The following is a 13,541-nucleotide window of genomic DNA, read 5'->3' on the forward strand; positions in this document are numbered from 1 at the left end:
AAATATAGATAATTTAAAAAATTAAATGTGAAAAACAGTCCTGAAAGCTACAAGAAGGTAGCAGTTTGTCATATAGTTCATTTTTTTAGGTTTCTGCAAGGCAAATGGGGTTAAGTGGCTTGCCCAAGGCCATACAGCTAGGTAATTATTAAATTTGTGAGACCAGATTTGAACCCGGGTACTCCTGACTCCAGGGCCAGTGCTTTATCCACTATGCCACCTAGCCACCCTGTCATATAGTTTTAGAAAAGTGCTTGGCACTCAGTAGACTCTTTTTTTTTTCTCAGTAGACTCTTAATAAATGTTTATTTACTTAGTTTCTGAGGAGTTACTTGAAGGGCTGTGCTTGTGTTATGGCATAGTGAAAAGACCACTCACTGGTCAGGAGATCTGGGTTTCCTCTGACATTTACTAGGTGGGATGTACAATTCTCCTTCTTTTGGTGCCTTGTTTCCTTGTCTGTAGGTCAACAGATATTTATGAGGTGCTATGTCAAACATTTTGCAAAGAGTGGAGGATGCAAAGAAAGGCAAACACAAGTGTTGCCCTCAAGGTGCTCACTTTCTAATGGGGGAAGACAACCTATCAGTAATTAAGGATATACAAAATGTCAATATACAATATAAATGGAAAGTAATCTTAAAGGAAAGGTCCTAAAATCAGGGGAAAGCAGGAAAGATTGTCTATAGAAGATAGCATCTGAGTTAAATTGAAGGAAGCCAGAGGTGTAGAAGCAGAAATTGTCATGATTGAGGATAGTTGGATGAGGGAGTACTTGGTGGGGGGGAGTAGAATGTAAATACTAGAAAAAGAAAAAGATACTATCTTGGGAAAAACTTTAAAAGCTAGAGGATTTTATATTTGATTCTGTAGGTAACTTAATATTATTAAGTAAGGAAAATGATATTTTGTTATTCATTTGTGACATTTTATTAAATTTTAATCCCATTTGGGATTTTCTTGGCAAAAATATTAAAGTCATTTGCCATTTCCTTCTCCAGTTCATTTTGCAGATGAGGAACTGAGGCAAACAGGATTAAGTGAGTAACCCAGGATCATACAGCTCTGAGGTTGAATGTCTGAGGTTGAATTTGAACTCAGAAAGATGAATTTTCCTAACTTTAGGCTTCTTCCATTTCTTCCACAATCTTCTATCCACAGCCTCACCTACCTGCCCCAGGGAAGTGACAAGATCAAACCTATAGTTTAGGAATATCACTTTGGATATTCAATTATAGTGGGGGGAGGTCAAGTAGAAAACTATAGAAGTCCACATGAGAGAGATGAAAGAGAACTTGGACCAGAGTTATCTTCAAACTAGGGAAAATAATGCTCATAATACCAGTCTCAAAAGTGCTCTTCATGGATTATAGAATCAAGAATAACCATTCTTAAAGGATGGTAACACTTTATTACAATTTTCTATTGGTATAAAATTAATGAATTTTTGTATTAAGTGAAAAAGTAGTGAACTATCAAATATAACTTTGCAACATTTCTTCTGATACAGAATTGTCTGATTTTGCAAGTGAACTTAAAGCTAAAGATATTGCTTTAAAAAATGAAATATCAAGTAATATATATCAATTGGTTGGCATTTGTCCATTGTGAAAATTCTGGAGACTCAAATTTGTAAAAATCATACTTTATTTAAAAAAATTAATTACCATATAGATAACAGAAGTCTAAATTTTTCTTCAAGAAATCAAAAAGTCATCTTGGTATCAAAATACATCATGAGCACCTACATTTTTTTTTGTCTTGCTTCCTCTGCCAAAAAAAAATCCAATACAACTCTTTTCAAAATAATTTTAAAATTAGTCTAAAGGAAGCAGAATGACATATTGAAAAGAGACTGGATTTGGAATCAGGATTTTTCTGTCATTTTTTGACATCTTCCACCAAATCATCTCATCCCTCTGACTCTGTTTACCCATCTTTAAAATGAAAGGGTTGGATTAGATGATCTCTAAGACTCCTTTCAGCTCTATATGTATGCTTCTATGAAACAGAGACTCATGAAACACAGTTTTGTGGGATTGATCATTCATATTTATTGATACAGTAATAATCAAAGTAGATAGAGTGCTGTGCCTGAAGTCAGGAAGAATTATCTTCTGAATTCAAAACTGTTCTTAGATACTTCCTAGCTGTGTGACTCTGGGCAAATTACTTACCCCTGTTTGTCTCAGTTTTCTCATGTGTAAAATAAACTGGAGAAGGAAAGGCAAACTACCACATCCCATCCCAAATATCCTCACAAAGCATCAAACACGATTGAGTAACAATTACATTTATAGGTTTGCAATGTATTATCTCATTTGATACCTAAAGCAACATGCTGAAAGAGAATGATCCTGCCTCCAACTCTACTAGGGGGAAATAGAGGAGAATAAAACTGAAATAGAATGTAAATGAGAATATAATCAGTTCATTAGATGAGAATAAAATATTGAAATCAAATGAAAGGAATATCAAAGATCAAGAGGGCAAGAGAGAGTACCAGTTTTTTGGATGCTTATTGTCTTTCTCTAAATAAGTTCTGGAGGCTAAAAACGAAACATGTACTTAACCTGTTAGGTTCACACTTTCCTGCTTTTCTATGTGGAAGAGATAGTGGTTTTGCTTTGAGAACTGGGAGTTCTTTGCCCAGGATTCATGGAAATCTAGATAAACAAAACTATGTTTATAGGTGAAATTCCATTAAGATGATCACTACTTGAGCATTCTTTCTCCTCGGGCCCAGCTAAGTTGAACTGTGGCTTGGTACTCTTTTACTAGAGGAGAATTTACAATACAGTGACTTGAATTGTAATACATCCTTTCTTCCCTCCCCCCAACCCCAGGAGATCCAATGGCATATACCCCTCTACTTTATGGAGAGATCCTAGTTTTGATTGCTTTCTATTAGTTTATAATATGCAAATTTTGCTTTAGAAGGAAGAGCTGTCATTGGACAGAGACTTTTTTTTGCAGTGTGTCTGATAATGGCAGTTATTAAAATTGAAGCTAAAATTCCTAAAATTAACATTTTGGTAGAAGAGACTGACAGGCTCCCAAGTTTTGAATCTCAAAGCACATATCTTAATGTTAATTTACTATCTCATAGATTAAAGACAAATGTAAAAAAATCTGCATCAGTAGTGAAAGTTATGTATACAGAAAGACACACACATAGAGACATATGTGCATATATATATATATATATATATATATATATATATATATACACAATGTCGATATAAAGATAAATTCTGGAATAAAAGGGAAAAAATCTCCTTATTTGGGAAAGTTGAAAGCATACCTTTGAAGAACTTTCAGAAAAATATTTTAGAGCTGTAAATTTTCTGGGAATTTATTTGAAGACTATAAGAGACTCTTAGTACTTTCACCTTCTAGTGTATATGAAATTTGGCACCAGATTACAAGTGAAAGGAATTCAGGGCCCCCATTTGACAATGGCCTATATCCTCAACTTCCCTCCAGCTATGCATTAAAAGCCCCACCTAATTTTTCTGCTGAAATGGAAACTTTGCTCCCAGAAGCCCAGGAATGGCTGGATAATGAGTGTCTTCCCTTGCTCTCCCCTGGGGCTGGCTAATCATTGTGGAACAGGCTTGCAGTTGGTTGCAGTGTTCAGAAGCTTGTCTTGGTCTCTGGTTCTTTAACTCAATTTTGCCAATCAACATATAGCTGCTCTCTTCAACTCTGGTTGTATCTAAATTTTAATCAGAGCTTAGAGTATCTTTCCCCTCACACCTATGTACAAACTGAATGTGAAAATTTTAACATTGCATCTAAAGTGGAGCTTAATGGACTGAAATTTGGGGTTCCTCATATGAAAACTCTACCTAGCTAATTTATAGCTAATTCTCCTCATCATATCCCAACCATCATTTCTACCAACTGAACTTTCCCCTTCATATTCTGTCAGTTTAAATCTGCCACTGGTCCAATGAGCTAAATTAGCACAATCAACAGTAGCTATTGCTTATTATTTATAGGACAATTTTCATTTTTTATAAATAGGAATCCTCCCTCAAAAATCTATTTCTACAAAATACTACATTAGTAATCCATGAGAATCTAGGCTATAATTTGCTCTTTTTCAGATTGCTTGGTTTCTATAACTTATTTTTTCTCTTAAAGTAAACAACAAACATCTATTTATGAAGTTCATACTATATGAGAGACACAGTACCAACCCTAGGGATACAGGAAATGTAAAAGATCACAGTAAAGGGAGAGAAGATCTGAAAACTATTATGTACAAATGAGATGTGTAGTGAATGTAGAGGAGATAATCTCAGAAGTCTCGAACAAAGGAAGATATGAAAAATTATCCTGCAGACGGTGGGATTTTAGCTGAGACTTGCAGGAAAGTAGAGAAGCTAGTAGATACAAAAGGAAGATCAATAGCTTTAATGTCAATTAATGAGGATAAACATAGGGTAGCCTCACTGGATATTCCAGAATTCGTTATCCAAACACAAAGAATATCGTTCAATTCTTAAAGAATCATCTATTGCAATCTTTAGACACTTCAGAGTATGCTTTCAGAGACACTTCATTATCTAATTTTGAAAAAGCAAATATTCCTTTTTTTCCTAACTGAAAGGGTAGGATCTATTGATCATTTGTCATACAACTGAAAATGTTTACCAGTAGGGGGAGCACAAGCATTGCTTAAAAATCTTTTTGTTTTGTTTTGTTTGTTTTTTTAAAGCCCAAACAAAACTCTGTTTTCAAAGGTGGAGGGAAGATTTTTTTCCCCTAGAAATATTAATTTGCTATATATTGATCTAAAAAAGTCTCAGACATTCAGACATACTGATAACTGAGTGAGATGTCTTTCTGGCAGAAGAACCATATGACTAATCAAACATGGCCCTTATAGTGCCTTTATGGAAAGAAGAGACTAAGAAAAACTCACAATTATAAACTACTTTTCTTCAAACAACTTTGTGAGGTTCTATTTGTATTAACTCCATAAAAGAAAATGAGGCACAAAAATCGGAGACTTTAATTCAAGTATTCTGTGGTTAAGACAAAAACTCTTGTTTTACAGTAAGTGAATTAAAACTTCATACTACTCCTTGTATGACAGTTCATAACTGCTATGGTTAATTGAGGGTCCACAGACTCTAACCAATGAGAAAAGTTAATTGTACATTTTCTGTTCTACAGTTTGATTTTCTCCTGTAAAATTTTGCTTAAAAATTCTAGATCATCGTAGCTCTAAGAGAGATCATAGTTTGGGCATAAACTACCCTAACCATCCCACTTGAAACATTGTAAAAATAGCTGATGAGAGAATGGCCAGAGGCATACATTTTTGGCATTGCTGGGTTCTTTGGGGTATCTTAATGACTTGGGTATGCTGAACTGTTTGGGGGCAGTGTTCATCTGTTGGCAGAGACATCCAGGGCTATGAAATAAATGAACATCTGCTCTTGTAAAGTGAGTGTCTTGGGTTTATTTTCTCACTAGAAGTGATAAGAGAAAGCAAGCCCAAGTAATTCCCTATATACCCTGACCTCCCTAAAGAAATCAAGAACGAGCATTACTCCATGGAATTTTTGAAGCTTTGATTTTTAATTTTGCTTAAAAATGACTGGAGAGAACAATTGTAGAATTAATGTTCCTACCTTGAGCTCTTTGGACATGGCTGGTGTTTTATATCAGAAGACAGGTCCCAGTCTTTGCTAAGTAAGACTCAGAGCTGTGTCACTCAAGAGGTGATGAAAGAGCTCTCTCTAAAGGGCAGCTCAGCTGTGCTGAACATAAGATGAGAAGGGATAAAATTAGGATGCCAGAGCAGCTGCTGCATAGTGAGATGACCAGGCAGTGGAATAGGAGGGTTTGAAAGAACTCTTCCAATGCCACTTTTTTAATCTGTCAATAAGCATTTATTTATTGTCTGTGCTAATCCCTGGGGATACAAAAAAAAGGTAAGAATAGTCCCTGCTCTTGGAGTTCATAGTATAAAGGGAGAGAAACCATGCAAGCAGATATATACAGAGAAAAAGATATATTTGTATATGTATGTACATAGACACCCATTTATATATAATAAATTGGAGAGAATCTTAGAAGGAAGACGAAAGGATAATTTTAACTGAGATCTAAAAGTAGTCAGGGAATGCAGGAAGAGACCACAAAGGAGGGAAAGCATTCTAGGCATGGGAATCAACCAGTGAAAAATGCTTGGAGATGGGAGATTGAGTATCTTGTTCAAGGAACAGCAAGAAGACTGTTGTCACTGGATCTTAAAGTATGTGAAGGAGAGCAAACTGTTTGAAGCCTGGAATGGTTGGAGGGGTCTATATTTCTTATGAGCCTGTTCTCACCATTAGGAAGGCATGTTGAAAGCAACTTGAATTAATTCAGCTGAAGAGTGATTCAGGCCAGCACATTTGTAAACATTAGGCCAAGGTAGCTCTGGATTACTAACTCTTTAGTGTCTGAGCCAGAACTGGTTCAGAGTGAACTTTTCTTCCTTGGGCATGCTTATCCCACAGGGACCTCAAAAGCCTTGTATTGGTCTAGTATCATTGTTCCTGGAAGTGGAGCTGCCTCTGAGGAATTTGGTTGGGTTTTTGTATCTGTGTGATTGTGTGGGATTGGTAGTGCAACTTGGTCTGTGCCCGCTCCTCTGTCCTGTACTGAGTCATTCTGATTGTATAATTAATAACCCAAACTTGAAGCCTGGATAGAAGAGAAGAAGAGTAAAAGCCAACATCATCTTCTTACCCTTGATGATGGGAAGTGACTGGAACTGGGACTGGTGACCCAAGAATGTCACTTAAATGGGGGAAGGTGGGAAAGAGATAAAATAAATGGTTAATTGAAAAAATTTAAAAACAAAAATAAAATCAATAAGATGCTTTGGTTTTCCAGATTAAATGGATACTAATTCTTACTGGGAGGTTTGACTCAAAGATATAACATTTTGAGCCATTGAACTCTCAGGCCAACTGCTTAGGAAACTTCCTCATTAAGATGAAAAGACCTGGCTTGATTGGTATCTCATCAGCTTTTTAAGATCCATGATAGTCATATAATTTCCACAGATTTTCTACTTGTTCATTTAAAAAATACCACACAGATACATTACACATGGCAGAGACAACACCTGACCCATGCGGTTTTTACCCATGATTCCTTAATCTTCAATTCTATTCTGCTGTTTACAATATAGATGACCATGGACAAGTCACCTAAATTCTCTAGGCCTCAATTCCTTCAACTGTAAAATAATGAAGTTGGATTAGATTACCTGTGAAGTCTCTTATAGCTAGCTAGATTGAGAGGTGGGTGTGACCTTGGGAAGTGGTGTGGTTAGCTCTAAAGCATTGCAAACACAAGGTTAGATCAGAGAGAGGGGAAGAAAAGGAAACAAAACAAATCCACATCATGCAAAGACTCCTCCCCCTACCCCTCATCCTTGCAGAAAGACCTCTGGACTTTAAATCCAGCTTTATTGAAGAAAATCAGCAGGAAGGTTTATATGCTCCATGGCCAACAAATCCTACCTAAGATATGTTTGGGGAGTTGAAGGATAGTGATTGGGAAAAATCATAATATTTAGTAGGTTGTGACTGTATTTACATTTCTGAGCTCAGATTGTTTATTTTCATTAAAGTTTCAGGATATTGTATTTTAAAATGTGATTATTAGCTTTGGAAACAAAAATATAACACTGTTTATCATTTTTGGTCAGGTATTGTTGGTGCATAGTAAGCACCTTGCACAGAAGATGTTTATAAAGGATTGTTTAATTGAATTGATTTGGAGGAAGATAGCTGCTGGGGAAAGATAATTTTTTTTTTGGCAAGGCTAAGATCATGCAGTAAGTGTCAAGAGTCTGAGGCTGGATTTGAACTCAGGTTCTTCTGACTCCAGGGCTGGGGCTCTATTCACTCTATTCACTTAGCTGCCCTCCAAAAACACTTACTGGTGTGCATAAAGCACAGGCCCTGGAGTCAGGAGTACCTGGGTTCAAATTAAGTCTCAGACACTTAATAATTACCCAGCTGTGTGGCCTTGGGCAAGCCACTTAACCCCATTTGCCTTGCAAAAAACAAACAAACAAACAAACAAACGAACCCCAAAGCACTTATTGGAGTGGTTTGCCATTTCCTTCTGAAGCTCATTTTACAGTTGAGAAAACATTGGTAAACAGGGTTAAGTAACTTGGCCAGAGTCACACAGCTAGTAAATGTCAGAAGCTGGATTTGAACTCAGGTCTTCCTTATTCTAGGTTGGGTGCTCTAACTGTTAAATAAAGAAGCATTAGATTGAAAGCAGACATAAAATGGGTAGAATCTATTAATTTATTGATTGTTGATGAATCTCAACAGGAATGTAATACTTGAAAGGGACTGAAGGAACATTCTCTTTCTGTGCCTCTCCATTCTCTTTCTCTTTGTGTCTTTCCCTTCATATAGAGGTATTTAATATACTCGTGTGTGCTTGTGTTTATGAAGAGAAAGGTAATGTGTGTCTAGAATGAATATTTGCATAAGGATTTATGGCTGTCATCAATTCTTGTCCATTAATGACTACATTGACTGAATATTTTAATTGAGCTGAGAAAAAAGTACTATATGGCATTTCACTATCTCTTTTAATAGAACTCTAGTCTTTGTACATACACACATTGACATGTGATTCTATAGTATACATGCCAAGAATAACAAATCTAGGAATAACTACAGTATCTGATGATACAGGTGCTATGCCTCGTTAGAAATAATTTGTCTACATGAGGAGACATGAATTCCTTTTAACTGAGACCTGAACATTAAAATTAATCTACTACCTTCCTGCCTTAAACAAACAAATGTTCTTTAAAAACTCCAATATGGGGACAAAGGATGGGGGGGATTTCAAGACTTAAAAGTCATCTTAATCATGTCCCTCCCTCCCCCTCCCCCTCTCCCCCTTAAGTGACTGTGTTCTTTCTGTGGAGACAGTAATTGTGAGAAGGCTTTTGAGTTACTTTTTACCATATCATAAGAAAAGAAGCAAGATAAGTACCAGGACTGAGTTAGCTCAAATATTTAGATGTTTAGTTTTTTTTTGTTGTTGTTCAAAATGCTAAATACTCACTAATAGCCATTTTGTTGTTTTTTGGGGGATTTTGCAAGGCAAATGGGATTAAGTGGCTTGCCTAAGGCCACACAGCTAGGTGTTTGAGGCAGATTTGAACTCTGATACTCCTGACTCCAGCACAGGTGCTCTATCCACTGTGCCACCTAGCCGCCCTGCTAATGCCCATTTTGAAAAAAAAAATGGACTTAGTTGAACATAGTACTTTTTTTAGACAAAACTCTGAAACACAAAAGTGGGGTGGAACAGACACCAGGTATATATTAAGTACTTACTCTTTGTCAATGCTTTACAAAGATAATCTCATTTGACCCTCAAGACAACTCTGGGAGGGAAGAGCTATTACTATCCCAATTTTATAATAGAAGAAACTAAAGTAGACAAGTTCAGTTACTTGCTCAAGGTCACATAGATCATGAGTATCTGAGGCTGAATTTGAACTCAGGTCTTCCTGACTCTAGGCTTATTACTCTGGTCAGTGTGCTTCTATTCCAAATAAGTGTATTTTAAAATTATATTTTAATTTTAACACATTTAAAATATGTTGTAGATTTTTAAAGTTTTCAAAGAACTTTAGTTGTTTAAAATATTTTTGATGTCTTCGTCAATAACATTATCTATTAATTAAAGGTGCCAGGAAAACCATTATCAACTTATTCCCCTGAAATAGGTCAGCTAACTTTACTTTTAGTTGTTTTTTAAGTGGCTCATTGAGATTCTTTAGGATAATAAGAAAGGGGGTCAGCTAGGTGGATAGAGCACCAGCCCTGGAGTCAGGAGTACCTGAGTTCAAATCCAACCTCAGATACTTAATAATTACCTAGCTGTGTGGCCTTGGGCAAGCCCCACTGCCTTGCAAAAACTTTAAAAAAAAAAGGATAATATGAAAGGAAGGAAGATATAGATACATACTTTTTTTAAAATAAATTTTAATAAAGAGTAATCGATTTAGGGGACAGCTAGGTGGAGCAGTGGATAGAGCACTGGCCCTGGAGTCAGGAGTACCTGAGTTCAAATGCAGCCTCAGACACTTAATAATAACCTAGCTGTGTGGCCTTGGGCAAGCCACTTAACCCCACTGCCTTAAAAAAAAAAATCTAAAAAAAAATGATAAAAGAGTAATCGATTTATCAGTTGAGCCACCTAGCTGCCCCTTGTCAGTTAAGTGTTTAAATGATTTCTAAGTCTTTCCTAGTTCTAGCATTATAATATTCTATATGAATTTTGGTTTTTTAAAAATAGATTAGAGAGTTTAATTATTATTTTAAGTTTTTGCAAGGCAAATGGGGCTAGGTAATTATTAAGTGTCTGAGACCGGATTTGAACCCAGGTACTCCTGACTCCAAGACCAGTGCTTCAGACACTGCGCCACCTAGCCACCCCAGAGAGTTTAATTATTGTAGGTCAGTTTCTTCGTTTATTCTCATGGCTAAATGGCATATATCTTTTGGCAGTAAAAAACTTGGCCAAAAAGAATAACACAATTAATCTGAAATTCTATTAGCAGTCCATAGATTACCCCCAAATACACACAAGAGTACTAGAATTTAGGTAACTGAGGTGCTTACTTAAGGTGGGAAGCTATTCTATAGCCTGAAAATGAGTCACCTATAAACTGATTAGAAACAAATGCCTGTGATTTGGAAATAAAGCATTCACCCGAGTTAGAACTCAAACAGCAGCAAACAGCAACCCACTAAATTGTTACATGTCAAAGTACAAACCTTTCATCCTAGATTTGAAGCACTTTGCAAACATTACCTTAATCCTTACAACACCTCACTGATGTATGTAGGTGGTACTTATAACTAAGATAACACTCCTGAATGCACAAAAGATTGACTCTTGCCTGCAAGACCTTCCAAAAGTGAACTTTTTGTCATTTCAACTTGTCCTGTACATAGACCAATATTAGATAAAAACAATGTTTTCCAGAATGCCTAACTTTGGAAAGAAAATCATTGTGTTAAACATTTTGCTTACACAAGCTAGAAGCAGCTCATGTTCCTATTGTTATTTCCTAAGGGCCAGAAAGAAGCACAACTTTCAGCTGACTGCCATAGTATTCAATTGGTTATGTGTTTACTTAAGCCTTTGGTGAAGTATCTAGTGAAGGCTATTTTCTATAAAATCAAATATCAAATGTGTTTATATCTTGTCTATGTTAGAAAAATGTTTGGTTGATTTTCATTTTAAACTTTTTTAATTGCGTACATTTTTTATTTTAGTTTACTGCTATTTGTCAGGCACTGTGGTTGAGTGTTAAAAAATACTAGATTTGGAGTCAGGGAGACTTTGACACTGAGTGATCATAGGCAAATCACTTAACCTAGTGGAGGCCTAATTTTTGATTATTGAAATGGGAATGATAATTGTTATTGTAATATATGATAGTTTTTAAAGGATATAATGAAGTATTGTATGTAAAATCTTTGTAAACCTTAAAGTTTTATATATGTCAATTAATATTATTATTATTAAGGTTGCACTAACAGTCAACATATTAGGCATATTTTGCTAATGTTCAGTGAATTCAGAGACGGAAGAGACCATTTTTTGTGGGAGGAGAAGGTTCACTCATTTCCATTGTGTCCAACTCTTTTCTAATCCTATTTAGGTTTTTCTTGGCAAAGATTCTGAATTGATTTGCCATTTCCTTCTCCAACTCATTTTTACAGATGAGGAAACTGAGCTAAAGTGGGTTAAATAACTTGCCTAATGTCCTACAGCTAGTAAATACCTGAGGCAAGATTTGAACTCTGGTTGTTCTGACTCCAGGCCTGGAGCTCTATTCACTTCCCCTGAAGGAACCTTAGAGTTCAGGTAATCTAATTCCTTTACTTTACAGGTGAGATGACTGAGAGAGATTTAAGTAATTTTACCTGAGGTAATAAATTACAGAGTTGAGATTTGAACCCACATCCTCGGATTTCTAATTCAGCATTTTTTTAACTACTCTAAGAAAACACCTTCAATTATCGAGTTCTCTTCTTTGTCACCACAAGTTGGTTTATACAGCTAAAGAGGAAAGGAGGGCAGATATTTAGCTGTTTGGATTACATTGAATAATTATCTTGCCTCATGTTAACCTGGCCCCTAGAGTAGAATGAGATACATGTCTGAGCAGGGTCCATGGTGTGGGCAGAATGCTTTTCTTTCTCAAGAATGAGAAGGGACAGGAACAACCATGGCTAAATTTTATCCTATGTCTTTGAGCTTTGGTCTTTGGTTCATTGGTTAACTGGGAGAGTCAGGGTCAAAACAGAGTTTCATGAAAGCCTAAGAAAGGGGAATGAATGATAAAAAAGACAATGACCAGATTTTTAATCTCTAAAGAGTTTGGTGCCTAAAGACAAAGGAGAGAAAGTCCAGCTAGTCAGCTAATAGAACTTGCCCTACTCCAAGCTGTACCCATGCTTGAGAGTTTAGTCTAGTCATCAGCTGAGGAATTTTTCATAGTTGCAACCTTAACTTGGGATGGACTCATTCACTAGATGTCAGAATTTGTTTCTACCTTTATCAGTCTCCATGGAATTAGCCTCCACTGAACATTAACTACTTCTCAACCTATGGCTGGATATCAGTCTGAAGAAAACTAGATGCATTTCAATAGCTTGATGAAGCAATGCTGGGCTATTTATGTTACCTAACCAACATTAGAGAATGTATATAAAATGCTTTAGAATATGAAAAGTGACTTCTAAAATTTCACTTGTTTTGAAAGTAACACTGAGTCAGGAGACCTGGGTTCTAGTTCTCCCAGTCACTGAATAAAAATTTGACCTTGGCAAGATATTTAATTGCTTTGGTCTTAGTTTCCCTTAACTGTAAAATGAAGCTTGATTAAATCAACATATAACAAATTGTGTTCTGCATAACTTTGAAATTCTTTCGTGATTAATAGAGATTCCTTATGACTTTTGGTGATAGTGATTTTTCTACCCTCTAACATTAAGTATGAAATTGTGTGTGTGTATATATATATATATATATATATATATATAACATTATTTAATATATGTGATAATTTTTCAGTATGAAAAGAGGCTAAATTTCCTCAATATTGCTTCAAGATTTCTACATACCCCAATCCCTTTATCTTAGGGGTATTTCATGCTTCAGCCTAGGCACAGGTCTCTCAAAATAAAAAGGTCAACAAGTCCAGATTAGATGGAGAAATATAGAACCAGAAAGGAATAAGTTCTCTAACAGTATTAAAAATTCTGTGACAAGTTGATTGAAACAAACTTCTATTAAAAAATAACTGAATTACCCACTTTGAAAATAACTTTTCAAATAACTTTTTTTTAAAATAACTTTTCAAAGTTTCCAAAGGATTTTTAATAATGTTTTCTGTTTATTATATCATCATGAACTTTCTCATTTCTCCTAGATTTAGAATTTGAAAGAGAAGGACACATTAGGCA

Source organism: Macrotis lagotis, chromosome 1, assembly GCF_037893015.1.
Source record: "Macrotis lagotis isolate mMagLag1 chromosome 1, bilby.v1.9.chrom.fasta, whole genome shotgun sequence".
Classification (NCBI taxonomy): Eukaryota; Metazoa; Chordata; class Mammalia; order Peramelemorphia; family Peramelidae; genus Macrotis; species Macrotis lagotis.